Source organism: Nuphar pumila, chromosome 13 (assembly GCF_984573655.1).
Source record: "Nuphar pumila chromosome 13, dmNupPumi1.hap1.1, whole genome shotgun sequence".
NCBI lineage: Eukaryota > Viridiplantae > Streptophyta > Magnoliopsida > Nymphaeales > Nymphaeaceae > Nuphar > Nuphar pumila.
This window is the reverse complement of record NC_143261.1, coordinates 66,311,589-66,326,274: the sequence shown is the minus strand read 5'-3', so window position 1 is coordinate 66,326,274 and position 14,686 is coordinate 66,311,589.

Below are 14,686 nucleotides of genomic sequence, written 5' to 3'. Positions count from 1 at the left end.
AGAAAGAAAAAGAGAAGAGGAATTCTTTTGCGCGGTCTCACTTGACCTTAATTTGAAAATATTTAAAAATTTAACTCGCCTCCGTTTTGAAAATTTTGCGGGAAAATGGAGAGACGGGATTCGCTCGTCGGTACGAGGTTCGACCGTTCCTGACGCCTTTACCAAGGGTAATCGAACAAAGGATCGAATCTATGCCTTTTGCTTTGCCTAAATATCATCTAAGAATTTATCCTAAAGATCTAAATGCACAAAGAATCATGCTTGTGCAATGCAAGGATGTATGCTCTTTTTGAAAGATGTTTTGAAAATTTCCAAGTTTTATGAGATGAACTTGGTATGGGAGTGAAGAAGTGATTGAATTTAACTTAGAACTTGAGATAGATCAGAGAAGTTCTAAGTATTTGAAGTAATCAGAGTTGGAAGAATGAATAAAAAAGAATGATTTAGAGCTTTAAAATGAAAGAAAATGAAGTTTCAAAATCAGAAATGGACTTTGAAATTAATCATGGATTTAGGAGAAGAAGAAGGCGAAATTTTAAAGTGATATTGAATTTGAATCTCAGAATGGATCTGAGAAAATCAAATGGTATTTAAAAATAGAAATGGATTTAGGGAGTTCAAATGAGATCTGGAAATGGACTTGGATTTGAAATCTAGATTTTGAAATGGAATTGGATCTTTAAAATGGATTTAAGATCTGGGATCTGAGGTCCGATGTAAAATTAGATTCTAGATCCTAAGATGGATTTGGATCTGAAGTCTGAGATCCAAAGTAGAATTTGAGTCTGGACCCTAAAGTGGATTTGGACCTGAAGTCTGAGATCCAAGAGGTGGAATCGAGTTCTGGGTCCTAAGATGGAATTGGATCTGAAGTCTGTGATCCAATGTAGACTTGGATTCTAGATCCTAGAATGGAGTGGATCTGAAATCTAAGATCCAAATGTAGAGTTGGATTCTGGATCCTAAAGGGGAATTGGATCTGAAGCCTGAGATCCGATATGAATGTTGAATCTTGGATCGTAGAATAGGTTTTGGATCTGAATTTGAGATCAAAAAAGTGGGGATTTATATTTGGAAATCCGGATCCAAGTTGGATTTAGGATCTAACTTTGGATTTGGAATTCCAAAATTTGATTTGAGAATCTTGAACTTGGAATATGAATTTCAAACTCAAATTGGACTTTGACTTTGAATTTTTGAATCTGGAATTTAGAAGATGAATCAAGAATTTCTAAGTTGGAATTGAATTTGGAAAAATGAATTTTAGAAATTGAATCTTGAATATACAGATGAATTTCAAAGTTAAATTGTACTTTGAATTTGGGATAGAATTTGGAATTTGAAATACAAGATGATTCTGAAGTTTCAAAGTCAAATGGGACCTTGAAATTGAATTTCTTGAATCCTTTTGAGAAATAGAGTTGAATTTGAATTTATGAATAGGATTTGACATGAGAAATGAAGGAAAGAATTACTTGGATTTATGAAAAAGAATTTTTTTAAAAATAAGATGCAATTCTATCCAAAATGATGAATGAATTTAAATATTTAAAATTGGATTTTGAAAAGCTATTCCATTCTTTAAATGAATTAAAATAAGATTGAAGATAAAATACATCCTTGACTATGGTCATTGAATGTATTATATAATAATCTATATTTAAATTCAGGTGAAGAATGAAACACATTTGGTGCTTTTATAGAATTTAAAATGAAATGAACTCTCAATATACCCTGACTATGGCCTTTGGTATATATTTTGAGTTAATTTTAAGTTAAATTCTGATAAAAGGAGAAAAATATTTAAGGAATATGATGAATTTTGAAAACGGATCCAGTGTGGATCCAATGTTATTTTATAAAAGATAAAAATCCTAAGTCTTGTTTACATCCTGACTATGGCCGTTGATGTAAATCATTAACTTAGGATTAATTTACCTCTTACGAAATGGTGCACGTGTCATTCGTGTAACCATTTGTGAGAATTTGAGAAATAAAGAAAGAAAAAAAAAATGCATGAAAAACAAGTAATTCATGATATTTACAATGCTCATTCATTCTATCTAAAAGCTGAAAATGTAAAATTTCTCATGATCATCTAACTATTAACTTAAATAAGGAATTTCTAAGCTAAGAAGAGGATTGCATTTTCCATGTATTTCCTGCAAAAGACGGAGTTAGCACAAGATAATAAGCAAAATATAGAAGGAGAATTTGAAATAATGCTATATTAAAATTAAAGACATACCTGGAAATGTCCATTCTGCTGAAGAATGAATACTCTAAATCAAAAGCCAAAAAATGTATACGATATACATTACGCTTAATGAGGAAGTTCATATAATACATGGGATATAGGATGTTGAACTGGAGACATACATACACACACATGTGTTTATATATATTTATATATATATGTGTGTATATACATATATATAGGAACATACTGTAAGAGGTGAATGGTAGGAATGGATGTAATAGGCAAATATAACTGGAAAGAAAATTGGCAGTGGATGATGATTCTGTTCTAATGAGGTTATCAAAAAAAAAAGAAATGATGTTGATGCCTATATTTATTCAAATGCATAACTCATGAGGTGAAGGACAGTATAGAACAATATATGATAATGCAAGACAGTATAATTAATTGATATATAATGACAATGCCAAAGTAAGGATGATGAGCAGGGAGGTGGTTGAATGTGGTTGGAGAAGAGGGGCAGTGGACATACCTTTGTAACCACATTAAACAGGGGAAAGAGATGATTCGGGAGGTTTATACACTCGATATGAAGGTTGATAGGGATGAAGTGAGACAACTGTGAATAAGTGGTAGATGGACATTGGATTAAGGCACAACAGAAAGAGACTGGGGTGATAGCTGGACAGGAAAAATGACTTATGATGAAGAAGACCCCAAATGGTGAGACTATCTCAGCATATGATATGAAATCCAAGTCTAAAAATGACATCAGATCCCAGTCTTTTAACTCAAGAACCAAGATAAGCTACATGAAGCATTTTCTTGATGTAAATATGCCATCTGGATATGGAGAAGTAGAAACAGATGTATTAGCTACTTCAGTTTCAAACACACAGTGCATTAATGTAGGGACCTCTGTTATTTCTGATGATCAAGCTAAATCAGATGTAGAAATTGAATTTCTGTGTGAATTATCCCACAGGGAAAGCTTCTCTGAGTCACCAGTTGTTACTTGGGATGAGAAGATTGAAGATGTGAGGCTTTTGCCACTAATTCAGGTTTCAATGTTCTCAAGGATGAGGGTCAAGTGACAGCAGCTGCCACAGCAGGTTTTTCTGCATTACATTCAGAAGGAAACTTGTTTATACCTGGAAATGTAGTTCAACATATGGCCTTGGTTGATGATGAAAATAAACCAGAGTCATATACTGGTGAAAGTCAGGATAATATAGCTAGTGAGCCAGACAATTACATGGATGCACTTAAACACCATGGAATCTGAAGGTGAGACAGACTATGAGTGTAGGATGAAACAAGAAATGGAATTCCAATCTGCTGGTAAAAAAAAAAAACTAAGGATGAAATCTGGAACAAACAGGCAAGGGCTCCCTCCTTACACTTCAAATAATCCTGTTGTTGTATCTGAGCGTTTCTTCCAAGTTGGCCCTCCAGATAATAATGTTCCTAGAAATCCTGCCCTTGATATGTTTGAAACCGGTGATGATCAGTAGAATAAGGTAACTCCTGTGAACCTTTAATGTAATTCAACTCATAGAGGGCCAGAAAAGATATGTAAGACATAAGCTAATGTAATTAATCTGATGAACTCAATGTCTAATCATGAATAACTAGTGAAAGTAAGAAAACAGGGTAGATGCTATCTAATTTATAAGAATGGAACTAATTATGTAAGTGCAGGATGACATTAAATAAAACCAAACTCATCGTTAAGCTTAACCATCAACAGGGTACTGCTGCCATAATGGATGAGAGAGTGTGAGCTATTCATGGGCTTTAGTAAAAAAAAAAAAAAATTATAATAGTTTGTCTGTTAACGCAGTTACAGTTGAACCCTGGTCTATTGTTCAAAGACCTCAGTAGATCAATTCTATTAGTCAGCTCTTGGCAGATTTACTGGATGAGCCTTGATGGACATACCACAAAATGAGAGTTTCTGATCGGTCAGATGTAATTCATTGACATTCACCATAGCCCTGAGATCTACCCTGTTTCATACCCAAAACTCATATAATCAAAGTTGGCTTTTCATTCTCACGATAGTAGCTGTTTAGGAAAGTCACATGCCTATTGACGTCTCCAGTTTTTAACTTTGAGCCTTCTGCAGGATTCATAATATGTTGGGAGATGCAAAAAACAATATATACATAGACGTTGGAATGGAGAAGGTGTATGGGCTGAGGAGGTTACGTGGCTGTAATATTACACAGGAAATGGCAAGTTTGAAAACCTGCGGTCATGACAAAGATCTGAGCATGTGGATGAAGGCATTTAAAACCCACGATGTAACAATTTGAAGCAGGGGAACATTAGGTTCAGATGATCCGATGCCATTGAGGAAGGCGTGAATGGTCATTACCTACAATTAATGAAACACACAGGGTCATAGCTGAACAACTTACCTGGAGATATGTCTTTGTAGCCACCACTCGTCTGGACAGGGAGGTCACGTCTATGGAGTTTCATCCAGATCACAAGGATATAGTTAGCCACACCATTATTCTTCTATGCCTTCTTATATACTTGACCTCTTAAACTATTTTCAAATTTCAGAAACGCAGGCAAGTTTATTCTCTTCTCATGACCCTATTTAGCCGAGAATCCATAACCATACCAAAAAAAAAACTAAATCATAGGCAGTTGAAGATAAATATCACATATCCCACTCCCCAGTACAGCTTTTGGGATTTTATGAATCATTGCACGACAAAACGCAAGTGAGAAATTAATCGAATAAACAAAATATTATCAGTTACTACTGAAATTGGAAGATCAAGTGTTGATATATATATGATCCAATATAACCCTCAGAGGTAAATAAAAAAAATTCTGCAGAAAGGGAAAATAGAGAACAAAGAGGAGGCATCGAATGGATTAACATTCGAATTATCTAATTATAAAGAAGATTTTTAGAAAAGAAAAACAGGAGATATGGGAATCAGAGATTCCGTTAATATTGCATTTCCATAAACTGAATTTGCTATATGCAAAATCAGGATTATGGATGATGCGTTAATGGGATATAGTAAGAGAAAAAAAAATCCAAAGATAACATATATAAAAAGAAAGAAAAACAGAACAACGAAAAAAAAAATGGAAGATCAAAGCATGGAAATCATGTAAAAGTGTAAAACAGTAGAAATATTGGAATCCGAGGGCTCTGTTGATGTTGCACAGAAGTAGATCGACATGGCCACCGGACAATTCGATGCTACTAAATATGCTTAAAGGGCGTGAACCCAGGAAAATCAGAAAGATCAAAATAGAAGAAGGATAGTACTTACAGTGGCTTTATAAGATTGAAACGAGAGGAGATTCCGTGAAGAAGGATTGATGGTAGCCCCTTGTGAAGGATGGCTGGATACTTGATTGTAATGGAGGACCGATTGCTGGATCTCAGGAAGGACGATGTGCTACTTACTTGATTCTGGAAGGATGAGGAAAAAAATGGATCGTGAGAAGGTGAAGCTGGATCAGAAGGTAATGGGCGAACCAGGAGGGGTGAGAGCGGATGCTTCGTGGATGCCGATCAATGCTCGCTGAAATCTCCTCCCCCCCATCTGGCTCGGATGCCTCGTTTTTAAAGAAAATTAAAGGCTCGGTGGTTGCAGATGGAAGGTGAAGAAGGAAGAGTTTGTTTGAGATCGGACGATGGAGAGAGGAGGGAAGAACGCGCGGGAGATGGCCGTTTTGCCATTTTCCCAAATTTACAAAGAGGGGGCTCCTTTTCTAAAGTTTTTTTTGTAAAATGGTTCAAGGTGAGTTTTTCGGCAAAATCTTCAAAAACCACTTATTTTTCTCGTAGTTTTTCCTAATTTTTTTAGTTTTTTGCATGATTTTTCCATTTTTTGTATTTTTAGAACAAAAATCTAAGTTTTTACATGAAAACAAAGATTAAACACTATTTTTTTTGTATTTTCTTGAGAAATATTTACAAAAGTATTTTTCTGAGAATTTCAGACCATTTCGGGAAATTTCTTCAGAAGACTGGGTTTGGACCCGAGTTTTTAGAAAATGTTCGAGTTTTTGAAGCTCGAATCGAGAAATACACGTGATGGATCCAAACGGATGTCGGATCGATTGTCCGAGCTATTTTAAAAACTATTTTTGGTATTTTCTATAATTTTAATTTAAGATTTGGACAATGAGACTCAGATTTGGATCTGGACAATGGATCCAGATTCGAAATCAATTTAAACATATAAAATGAATTTAATTTCAGTAAAACTTGAGAAATGAACTGGATTTTAGATTTAAAAATGACTCATTTGCTCAAAAAATGAATTTAGGGGCAAAAAGGGAATATTTAAAAGATTTTGAAAATTTTGGGGTGTTCACAGATGCCCCTCTTTGCTACTAAGCCGGTTGAAAGCCGAGCTTAGTGACAAAGATAACACTCCAAATTTTGAAAATGCCCCAGTCAGCAGATCTGAACTGGGTGTGGAAGAATTTATTTGAAACACATGGTTCTTCAAGTTTAAAACTTTATCCTTAAATGGCTTTGGGAAGACGAGATCCTCGAAAATGATATGATTGAGTAGAAAATGAGAAAATCGTGATGGGACAGGAGAGATACTTCAACTGAATGGGGTAACTCTTCTAGAAGATAAAAACAACGCTAGGTTGCACCAAAATGGATATTGAATATTTAATCATTTAACGACCAACGAAGTAGCTGGGACATTTCATTTAATCATTTAATGACCAGCGAAGTAGCTGGGACATTTCATTTAATCATTTAATGACCAGCGAAGTAGCTGGGACATTTCATTTAATCATTTAACGACCGGCGAAGTAGCTGGGACATTTCATTTATTCATTTAACGACCAGCGAAGTAGCTGGGACATTTCATTTAATCATTTAACGACCAGCGAAGTAGCTGGGACATTTCATTTAATCTTTTAACGACCAGCGAAGTAGCTGGGACATTTCATTTAATCTTTTAACGACCAGCGAAGTAGCTGGGACATTTCATTTAATCATTTAACAACCAGCGAAGTAGCTGGGACATTTCATTTAATGACCAGTAAAAACTGGGCCCTTTCATTTAATGACTTTTGATTTAATGATTTGATCTAAGATTTGAGACTTTCTGGGAGACAAACAGCACGAGAACTGAACTTGATCTTTAGATTTTAAAAACTTTAGCAAAATAACCAGTGCGAGCACCGGGTTTTTCCAACCGAGAGTCGGGAAGGAGATCGGCCTATTTAAGATATTTAGAGATCGAAGCAAGAAGAATGGCCGGGGTTTCAGGATTATCCTTTGTATAGACATTTGATGAGAATTTAGAAAGGAATGATTCAGGTTTACTCCTTGACCTGAAAGGGAAAAGAATATACATTTGATGAGAATTTAGGAAAAGAATGATTCAGGTTTATCCCTTAACCTGAAGGGGAAATGAAATAGACATTTGATGAGAATTTAGGAAAAGAATGATTCAGGTTTATCCCTTAACCTGAAGGGGAAATAGAAGATTTTATGAAGAGATAACCTGAGACTTGAATTTAGAAGGGATATGACGAGATTTAGAATTTATGATCTATGATTTAGATGGACCAGGTATGTGACGGAGGATATAAAAAGAATAAACTTTGAGAAGACAAAAGGATATAGAACTTTGAAAAAAATGTAGAATATTTGAGGAAAATTTGATTTTATTTTTGTAAAAAGAATTCTCACAGGTAGCATGGTTGCCCCTATGAGTGATATTCAGGATTATCCCTTATCCTGAATGGGAAAAAGAATAGAATTTAAAGAGATTTAGTGAAGGGAAATTGATATAAATCTAGAAAATCAACAAAGATTGACAAAACTTGTATTTACAAAAGAATCCTCATAGGTAGCGTTATTGCTCCTACGAGGGGTTTCAGGATTATCCCTTATCCTGAATGGGAACAAGAATAGAATTTAAGAAAATTTAGCGAAGGCAAATTGATATAAATCTAAAAAATCAATAAAGATTAACAAACTTGTATTTACAAAAGAATCCTCATAGGTAGCGTTTTGTTGCTCCTACAAGGGGTCTCAGGATTTTCCCTTATCCTGAATGGGAGCACCTCGGGCAATGAGGGTCAGGTTTATCCCTTAACCTGAGCGGGAACACCTCGGACAACGAGGGTCAGGTTTATCCCTTAACCTGAGCGGGAACACCTCGGACAACGAGGGTCAGGTTTATCCCTTAACCTGAGCGGAAACACCTCGGACAACGAGGGTCAGGTTTTTCCCTTAACCTGAAAGGGGTATGAGGTTTGATAAAATTTAATAGAATTGAGGAAAATTCGAAAAAACTTGATAAAACTTGATAAAATTGACGTAAACTTGATAAAAAAAATGAATGAAACTGATAAAGATATCAAAATTAACTGAAGATTTATAAGATTTGAGAAAAGGAGTTTTTCTGATCCTGCCTGCATATGGGATCTTGGAAGGAAAATGTTTATTTAAAAGATAAATGAGAAATCATTTTGGGGGAAGAAAATCCACCACAAGAAGAACGATCAGCGCGAGATCTGATCCTTTAAATCAAACATGAGAGATCATCATGAGGGTTAATTTTCGAAGGCAATGGTTTTGAAATCTAATTTTGAAGAAGAAGATCAACAATAGATCTGATTCTAAAAATAACAGTTTGAAATTGATAATAAGATCAATACAAGGGTTGATCTTTGAAGATAATGTTTAAAAACCAATCTTGGAAGATAAGACCAACACAGGGTCAATTTTTGAATATAATGATTTAAGACCCATTTTTGGAAGATAAGACCAATGCAATGATTGATCTTTGAATATGATGATTTATAACCCATTTTAAAAGATAAGAACAACGCCAGGGTTGATCTTTGAAAAGTTTTGAGATCGATTTTGGAGGATAAGACCAACGCAAGGGTTGATCTTTTGAATAAAAAGATTTGAAATCCATTTTGGAAGATAAGATCAATACATGGATTGATCTTTGAATATAAAAGTTTAAAATTCATTTTGGAAGATAAGACCAACACAAGGGTTGATCTTTCAATATAATGGTTTGAAAAACTTATTTTTGAAGACATGATCAACACGAGGGTTGATTTTTTGTCAAAGGTTAGACCAAGGAATATTTGAACTCCTTGGTCATAACGAAGATTTTTAAAATTTCATGACTTTTGAAAAAGCCCTCATAGGTAATATCATTTCTCTCATGAATGATGTCAGGATTGCCTCGCATTCTGAAAAAGAACGGGAATTAAAATGCCCCTGTATGGCAAAGGGAAAAGAAGCAAAAAGATATAAAAGAAACTGACATTTCATTGATAAGCAAAAGGTTCGATAACAAGACTGAATATTTACAAGAACTTCGAAAAGAAAGGATTCAAAAAGACTGGGCTGACTTGCCCCTACAAGATGACTAATCAAAAGGGAAAATGACAGTGCAGAAAAACTTTAGGCATCCTTAATTCTTTGAGTGATCGGGAAATGGCTCTGTCAGGACTGTTGGGCGCTCTTCTTCCTCGTCCTCTATCAAAATACTTCTATCAATGCAGTCTTGTATCATGTGCTTGAGGACGAAGCAGTGCTCTGTGTCATGCCCCGTTGCTCTATGGAACTTGCAGAATTGATCTTTGAATTTTCCCAAGATTACGGGAGGATCCGCTATCTTAGGGAGTTTGATCATCCCATGCTTTAAAAGGTAATCCAGAACTGCTTCCAAAGTTTGATCTAATGGAGTGAAGACTCGATCTTTCTCCCACTTGATGTACTTGGGCTTCTCTTGCAGATCACCCTTTTGCTGAAGGCCAATCGAAAGCGGTTTATCATTGTTTTTAAAGGTTTTCTCCTTCTGCCCTCTGTTCTGATCTATTCTCGGGCCGCTGCCACTGTTGTTCTTGTTTCCCTTGCTGTTGCTGCCAAGATTATTGCAGGAGGCATCAGCTGATTGAGCGAATTGCGCTTTCTTCTTCTGGTCTTGGACATTCTTGACTAGAGGCGTGCCCTCGTAAAGCCTGCTTTCTATTCCTGCTTCGAGCCATTCAGCTCGCTCAATTAACTTGCTGAAGGATTTCGCCGGGGAAGTGGTGATGAGGCTCTTTATGGGCTGAGAGAAATTGTTGAGGAACACCTGCAATGCGTGTTCCTCAGGAATGGGTACCTTCATCTTATTACAGGTGCTTCTCCACCTGTGAATGAAATCACCTGCCCTTTCATTCTCTCATTGCTTCAGGTTGTAAAGATGATTTAATGTAGGTGAGGCTTCAGTGTTGAATAAGAAGCGCTCGATGAACAGATTTACTACCTTATCGAACTCTCGTAGTTCGATAGGATTCACATGATCAGCATACCATCTGGCTGCTACACCCTCCAGACTGCGGGGAAAGCAAATGAACAGAGCCCTGTTGTCTTTTCTGAAACGGCTGCACTCTACAGAGAAGGTGGCTAAGTGGGCATTAGGGTTGCCAGTCCCGTCAAATTTGAGAAACTTGCAGGGAAGATTCTCCAGGTTATCATCCCCATCTAGACCATCGTAAAAATCTTCGCCAGTGTAGGTCTGCTTGCCCTTACCCTTGGCTTGAATATCCTTAATAGCTCGATTCATCTCCTTTATCTGCTTGCTCATCAGGTCCTCTGCTGGAGCCCCAGATTTGGGCTTGTTGACGGATTCAGGCTCTTCTGCAGCTATTTTTACGGACTGCCTTGGAGGATTCTGCTTGTAGACAATCTGCTCTTCCTCTTCCGATTCTTCCTCGACTGACTCTGATTCCTCAGAAGTAGTGTCTGGCTGTACCTTCTTCCTGATGATTCTGACTTGCTTTTTTACAGTTGAACCCTGGTCTATTGTTCAAAGACCTCAGTAGATCAATTCTATTAGTCAGCTCTTGGCAGATTTACTGGATGAGCCTTGATGGACATACCACAAAATGAGAGTTTCTGATCGGTCAGATGTAATTCATTGACATTCACCATAGCCCTGAGATCTACCCTGTTTCATACCCAAAACTCATATAATCAAAGTTGGCTTTTCATTCTCACGATAGTAGCTGTTTAGGAAAGTCACATGCCTATTGACGTCTCCAGTTTTTAACTTTGTGCCTTCTGCAGGATTCATAATATGTTGGGAGATGCAAAAAACAATATATACATAGACGTTGGAATGGAGAAGGTGTATGGGCTCAGGAGGTTACGTGGCTGTAATATTACACAGGAAATGGCAAGTTTGAAAACCTGCGGTCATGACAAAGATCTGAGCCTGTGGATGAAGACATTTAAAACCCACGATGTAACAATTTGAAGCAGGGGAACATTAGGGTCAGATGATCCGATGCCATTGAGGAAGGCGTGAATGGTCATTACCTGCAATTAATGAAACACACAGGGTCATAGCTTAACAACTTACCTGGAGCTATGTCTTTGTAGCCACCACTCGTCTGGACAGGGAGGTCATGTCTATGGAGTTTCATCCAGATCACAAGGATATAGTTAGCCACACCATTATTCTTCTATGCCTTCTTATATACTTGACCTCTTAAACTATTTTCAAATTTCAGAAACGCAGGCAAGTTTATTCTCTTCTCATGACCCTATTTAGCCGAGAATCCATAACCATGCCAAAAAAAAAAAACTAAATCATAGGCAGTTGAAGATAAATATCACATATCCCACTCCCCAGTACAGCTTTTGGGATTTTATGAATCATTGCACGACAAAACGCAAGTGAGAAATTAATCGAATGAACAAAATATTATCAGTTACTACTGAAATTGGAAGATCAAGTGTTGATATATATATGATCCAATATAACCCTCAGAGGTAAATAAAAAAAAATCTGCAGAAAGGGAAAATAGAGAACAAAGAGGAGGCATCGAATGGATTAACATTCGAATTATCTAATTATAAAGAAGATTTTTAGAAAAGAAAAATAGGAGATATGGGAATCGGAGATTCTGTTGATATTGCATTTCCATAAACTGAATTTGCTATATGCAAAATCAGGATTATGGATGATGCGTTAATGGGATATAGTAAGAGAAAAAAAAAAGAAAAAAAAATCCAAAGATAACATATATAAAAGAAAGAAAAATAGAACAACGAAAAAAAAAATGGAAGATCAAAGCATGGAAATCATGTAAAAGTGTAAAACAGTAGAAATATTGGAATCCGAGGGCTCTGTTGATGTTGCACAGAAGTAGATCGACATGGCCACCGGACAATTCGATGCTACTAAATATGCTTAAAGGGCGTGAACCCAGGAAAATCAGAAAGATCAAAATAGAAGAAGGATAGTACTTACAGTGGCTTTATAAGATTGAAACGAGAGGAGATTCCGTGAAGAAGGATTGATGGTAGCCCCTTGCGAAGTATGGCTGGATACTTGATTGTAATGGAGGACCGATTGCTGGATCTCAGGAAGGACGATGTGCTACTTACTTGATTCTGGAAGGATGAGGAAAAAGATGGATCGTGAGAAGGTGAAGCTGGATCAGAAGGTAATGGGCGAACCAGGAGGGGTGAGAGCGGATGCTTCATGGATGCCGATCAATGCTGGCTGAAATCTCCTCCCCCCCATCAGGCTCTGATGCCTCGTTTTTAAAGAAAATTAAAGGCTCGGTGGTTGCAGATGGAAGGTGAAGAAGGAAGAGTTTGTTTGAGATCGGACGATGGAGAGAGGAGGGAAGAACGCGCGGGAGATGGCCGTTTTGCCATTTTCCCAAATTTACAAAGAGGGGGCTCCTTTTCTAAAGTTTTTTTTGTAAAATGGTTCAAGGTGAGTTTTTCGGCAAAATCTTCAAAAACCACTTATTTTTCTCGTAGTTTTTCCTAATTTTTTTAGTTTTTTGCATGATTTTTCCATTTTTTTTATTTTTAGAACAAAAATCTAAGTTTTTACATGAAAACAAAGATTAAACACTAGTTTTTTTGTATTTTCTTGAGAAATATTTACAAAAGTATTTTTCTGAGAATTTTAGACCATTTCGGGAAATTTCTTCAGAAGACTGGGTTTGGACCCGAGTTTTTAGAAAATGTTCAAGTTTTTGAAGCTCGAATCGAGAAATACACGTGATGGATCCAAACGGATGTCGGATCGATTGTCCGAGCTATTTTAAAAACTATTTTTTGTATTTTCTATAATTTTAATTTAAGATTTGGACAATGAGACTCAGATTTGGATCTAGACAATGGATCCAGATTCGAAATCAATTTAAACATATAAAATAAATTTAATTTCAGTAAAACTTAAGAAATGAACTGGATTTTAGATTTTAAAATGACTCATTTGCTCAAAAAATGAATTTAGGTGCAAAAAGGGAATATTTAAAAGATTTTGAAAAATTTGGGGTGTTTACTAACATATTATGTATACTTACTTGATGTAGAGGTTGATCTCTGAGCAATTAAAAAGGATATAGATTTGTGTCGCGTCTTGCTCTCGATCTTTCAAGAGTCTTGACCGGCAACTGCCAAAGGCATTCCCAAGTAGTTTAAATATCGATAGTTTGTCAACCACAATAACTTGTTTTTTATTATCATTACGAGGTGGGCAAGTGTAACGTGTTGGAATGTGAGGCTTAAAGTACATAGATGAGAAATTTGAAATCTCTTCTAAAGTGTACGCCTCATAAATTGAACCCTCCACCCTTGCTTTATTTTGAACCTTTTATTTAGGTCAAACATGCATCTGTCAATAATATACATCTTATAATACAATAAATTTCCAATAGCATTAGAGAGAAAAATATAAAAAAAAAAATTACCTTTCAAATGGTTACATCCACCGATATTGCATAGGTCCACCAACCCTAAGTTCATATGGCAAGTGTATGATCACATGTTCTATAACTTCAAAAAATGTTGGAGGAAATATCTTCTCTGGCTAACAAATAGTAGTGATGACAGAATCATCTAGATTCTTTACCTCAGTTACTACAACTTTTGATGTACACAATGTTCTTAAAAATCGAATCAACTCGGATAATACCCCCCATATAGGTTTGTCTAACATATCATGGAATGCTAGGGGAATCAACTGTTGCATGATAACATGACAATCATGGCTCTTCAATCCATATAATTGTCCCTCGTCTATCTTCACAACCCGAGCAATGTTAAAGACGTATCCATCTAGAAATCTCAACTGTCTCAACCACTGGCAAGCCTGCTTTACTTGATCTGGTCCAAGCACGTATCTTGCCTTTGGTTTCAGTACTTTGCCATTATACTCTTTGAGTTTCAATTCTAGTCTTTTACATATAACTTTTAAATCCATACAAGCCTTCGGATTATCCTTTGTTTTTCCTTTGACATTCATTACCGTATTGAACACATTATCAAATACATTTTTCTTCACATGCATCATATCCAAATTATGTCGTATGAATAAAGTCAACCAATATGGTAGTTCTCAAAATATAGATTTCTTTGTCAAATTGTGATCCTTCCCAAATCCAAGTAAGAGCCTCGCACTACGGGCATCTGTCAGTGCATATAGAAAG